Consider the following 4,420-nt stretch of genomic DNA (forward strand, 5'->3'; position numbering starts at 1 on the left):
CAGACAGTCCTCTTCTGGCTGCGCCCTCCCTCCCCTACCTAGAGAGGAACCAGGCCCCTCCCCTACCTAGAGAGGAACCAGGCTCCGAGGGGCAGACAGTCCTCTTCTGGCTGCGCCCTCCCCTACCTAGAGAGGAACCAGGCTCCGAGGGGCAGACAGTCCTCTTCTGGCTGCGCCCTCCCTCCCCTACCTAGAGAGGAACCAGGCTCCGAGGGGCAGACAGTCCTCTTCTGGCTGCGCCTCCCTCCCCTACCTAGAGAGGAACCAGGCCCCTCCCCTACCTAGAGAGGAACCAGGCTCCGAGGGGCAGACAGTCCTCTTCTGGCTGCGCCCTCCCCTACCTAGAGAGGAACCAGGCTCCTCCCCTACCTAGAGAGGAACCAGGCTCCGAGGGGCAGACAGTCCTCTTCTGGCTGCGCCCTCCCCTACCTAGAGAGGAACCAGGCCCCTCCCCTACCTAGAGAGGAACCAGGCTCCGAGGGGCAGACAGTCCTCTTCTGGCTGCGCCCTCCCCTACCTAGAGAGGAACCAGGCTCCGAGGGGCAGACAGTCCTCTTCTGGCTGCGCCCTCCCTCCCCTACCTAGAGAGGAACCAGGCTCCGAGGGGCAGACAGTCCTCTTCTGGCTGCGCCCTCCCTCCCCTACCTAGAGAGGAACCAGGCCCCTCCCCTACCTAGAGAGGAACCAGGCTCCGAGGGGCAGACAGTCCTCTTCTGGCTGCGCCCTCCCCTACCTAGAGAGGAACCAGGCTCCGAGGGGCAGACAGTCCTCTTCTGGCTGCGCCCTCCCTCCCCTACCTAGAGAGGAACCAGGCTCCGAGGGGCAGACAGTCCTCTTCTGGCTGCGCCCTCCCTCCCCTACCTAGAGAGGAACCAGGCCCCTCCCCTACCTAGAGAGGAACCAGGCTCCGAGGGGCAGACAGTCCTCTTCTGGCTGCGCCCTCCCCTACCTAGAGAGGAACCAGGCCCCTCCCCTACCTAGAGAGGAACCAGGCCCCTCCCCTACCTAGAGAGGAACCAGGCTCCGAGGGGCAGACAGTCCTCTTCTGGCTGCGCCCTCCCCTACCTAGAGAGGAACCAGGCTCCGAGGGGCAGACAGTCCTCTTCTGGCTGCGCCCTCCCCTACCTAGAGAGGAACCAGGCTCCGAGGGGCAGACAGTCCTCTTCTGGCTGCGCCCTCCCCTACCTAGAGAGGAACCAGGCTCCGAGGGGCAGACAGTCCTCTTCTGGCTGCGCCCTCCCCTACCTAGAGAGGAACCAGGCTCCGAGGGGCAGACAGTCCTCTTCTGGCTGCGCCCTCCCCTACCTAGAGAGGAACCAGGCTCCGAGGGGCAGACAGTCCTCTTCTGGCTGCGCCCTCCCCTACCTAGAGAGGAACCAGGCTCCGAGGGGCAGACAGTCCTCTTCTGGCTGCGCCCTCCCCTACCTAGAGAGGAACCAGGCTCCGAGGGGCAGACAGTCCTCTTCTGGCTAAGCCCTCCCCTACCTAGAGAGGAACCAGGCTCCGAGGGGCAGACAGTCCTCTTCTGGCTGTGCCCTCCCCTACCTAGAGAGGAACCAGGCTCCGAGGGGCAGACAGTCCTCTTCTGGCTGCGCCCTCCCTCCCCTACCTAGAGAGGAACCAGGCTCCGAGGGGCAGACAGTCCTCTTCTGGCTGCGCCCTCCCTCCCCTACCTAGAGAGGAACCAGGCTCCTCCCCTACCTAGAGAGGAACCAGGCTCCGAGGGGCAGACAGTCCTCTTCTGGCTGCGCCCTCCCTCCCCTACCTAGAGAGGAACCAGGCTCCGAGGGGCAGACAGTCCTCTTCTGGCTGCGCCCTCCCTCCCCTACCTAGAGAGGAACCAGGCTCCGAGGGGCAGACAGTCCTCTTCTGGCTGCGCCCTCCCCTACCTAGAGAGGAACCAGGCTCCGAGGGGCAGACAGTCCTCTTCTGGCTGCGCCCTCCCCTACCTAGAGAGGAACCAGGCTCCGAGGGGCAGACAGTCCTCTTCTGGCTGCGCCCTCCCCTACCTAGAGAGGAACCAGGCTCCGAGGGGCAGACAGTCCTCTTCTGGCTGCGCCCTCCCCTACCTAGAGAGGAACCAGGCTCCGAGGGGCAGACAGTCCTCTTCTGGCTGCGCCCTCCCTCCCCTACCTAGAGAGGAACCAGGCTCCGAGGGGCAGACAGTCCTCTTCTGGCTGCGCCCTCCCCTACCTAGAGAGGAACCAGGCTCCGAGGGGCAGACAGTCCTCTTCTGGCTGCGCCCTCCCCTCCCCTACCTAGAGAGGAACCAGGCTCCGAGGGGCAGACAGTCCTCTTCTGGCTGCGCCCTCCCCTACCTAGAGAGGAACCAGGCTCCGAGGGGCAGACAGTCCTCTTCTGGCTGCGCCCTCCCTCCCCTACCTAGAGAGGAACCAGGCTCCGAGGGGCAGACAGTCCTCTTCTGGCTGCGCCCTCCCTCCCCTACCTAGAGAGGAACCAGGCTCCGAGGGGCAGACAGTCCTCTTCTGGCTGCGCCCTCCCCTACCTAGAGAGGAACCAGGCTCCGAGGGGCAGACAGTCTCTTCTGGCTGCGCCCTCCCTCCCCTACCTAGAGAGGAACCAGGCTCCTCCCCTACCTAGAGAGGAACCAGGCTCCGAGGGGCAGACAGTCCTCTTCTGGCTGCGCCCTCCCTCCCCTACCTAGAGAGGAACCAGGCTCCTCCCCTACCTAGAGAGGAACCAGGCTCCGAGGGGCAGACAGTCCTCTTCTGGCTGTGCCCTCCCTCCCCTACCTAGAGAGGAACCAGGCTCCTCCCCTACCTAGAGAGGAACCAGGCTCCGAGGGGCAGACAGTCCTCTTCTGGCTGCGCCCTCCCTCCCCTACCTAGAGAGGAACCAGGCTCCTCCCCTACCTAGAGAGGAACCAGGCTCCGAGGGGCAGACAGTCCTCTTCTGGCTGTGCCCTCCCCTACCTAGAGAGGAACCAGGCTCCGAGGGGCAGACAGTCCTCTTCTGGCTGCGCCCTCCCCTACCTAGAGAGGAACCAGGCTCCTCCCCTACCTAGAGAGGAACCAGGCTCCGAGGGGCAGACAGTCCTCTTCTGGCTGCGCCCTCCCTCCCCTACCTAGAGAGGAACCAGGCTCCTCCCCTACCTAGAGAGGAACCAGGCTCCGAGGGGCAGACAGTCCTCTTTTGGCTGTGCCCTCCCCCTACCTTGGGAACGTAGCAGTAGATGATCTGATGTCTGTCGTCTACTATCAGGTGGTCTAACTCCCGGTTGGGAATCTGGTCAAACGTCCGGAACTTTCCTGGGAATTGTAATGTTCCGTTCCCGGAACACATATCACTGATCCGCCTCCTCCTGTCCTCCTGTCTCCTCCCCTCCTCCTCTCGTTTCTCCTCCTCCGCCTGCCTCACTCTCTCCTCTTCTCGCTTCCCTTCCTCCTCTCTCATCCTCTCCTCCTCTCTCTCCTTTCCTCTCCACCTCTCCTCCAGCTCTGAGGAGTCTGTTCCTTGGGTGAGGGGGTGTTCCTCCCCTGGGGGTTTGGGGGTCCCCCTCCTCCCCTCTCCAGGCCGGTCAGGTTCTGTGGTCCTGGGGGATTTGGGGGTCCCCTGCACCTCCATGGTGGCAGAGAGGAGCCCCCCCCTAGGGGATGGGAGAGGGATGAGCTGGAGGAGGGGCGGCTGGGGGAGGAGCTGGGTGAGGTGGGGTGGGGGTGAGGGTCGTGGAGGTAGAGATTGAGCTCTCCCACGTCGTCCCAATAGATGATGATGAGCAGCACCATTAACACGGACCCCAGCAGGAACGCCAGACGGAAGCACCGTGACGTTCCCATGGTTACCACCGCAGAGCGGATTTGGACAGGCAGACGGAAGGGGGCGGAGTTATCTCAGCTCCATGGCCCGACGGTCACTACGGGAAACACTTCCTGGTTGCAGACGACGACACCTGAGAGACAACAGGTGAAAAGAGTCTCAGTGAAGAATCCAGGAGTCACACACACACACACCAACACACACACCAACACACACACACACACCAACACACACACACACACACACCAACACACACACACACACCAACACACACACACACCAACACACACCAACACACACACACACCACACACACACACACACACACAACACACACACACCAACACACACACTGTGTCCAAACGAGGTAGAGTTAGAGAATTGATCAGGAAAAACTCCTAGCCCATATATAAATATCTACCTGTACATATTACTTGATAATCCAATTCAACATTTGCCTTGAGGCTAGAGGTGTGTGATGACGCGGTCAGACGCGCTGCCAAGGCAACCACAAAACAAGGAATCCAAACGTATTTGCCAGACAAAGGCTCCACGTTTTCCAAACACAGGTAATTTCATAGGCTACAGAGTCCATCCATGATCAAAGCAAAAGTGCAGGGATTTAAATGAGAGCAGATTTCTTA

At 61.6% G+C, this 4,420-nt stretch overlaps 1 long non-coding RNA gene across 1 annotated transcript; it reads right to left on the reverse strand.

The window, feature by feature from the left end:
- Window positions 1–403: 403 nt before the first annotated feature.
- On the reverse strand, window positions 404–2,531 carry LOC311121651. The gene is made up of 4 exons (XR_014612314.1): window positions 2,259–2,531; window positions 1,546–2,193; window positions 1,006–1,425; window positions 404–949 (listed from the first exon to the last, which is right to left on the reverse strand). It is a non-coding gene; the product is annotated as an uncharacterized lncRNA (long non-coding RNA).
- Window positions 2,532–4,420: the final 1,889 nt, after the last annotated feature.

Source organism: Coregonus lavaretus, assembly GCF_964263955.1.
Source record: "Coregonus lavaretus genome assembly, contig: HAP1_SCAFFOLD_2669, whole genome shotgun sequence".
Classification (NCBI taxonomy): domain Eukaryota; kingdom Metazoa; phylum Chordata; class Actinopteri; order Salmoniformes; family Salmonidae; genus Coregonus; species Coregonus lavaretus.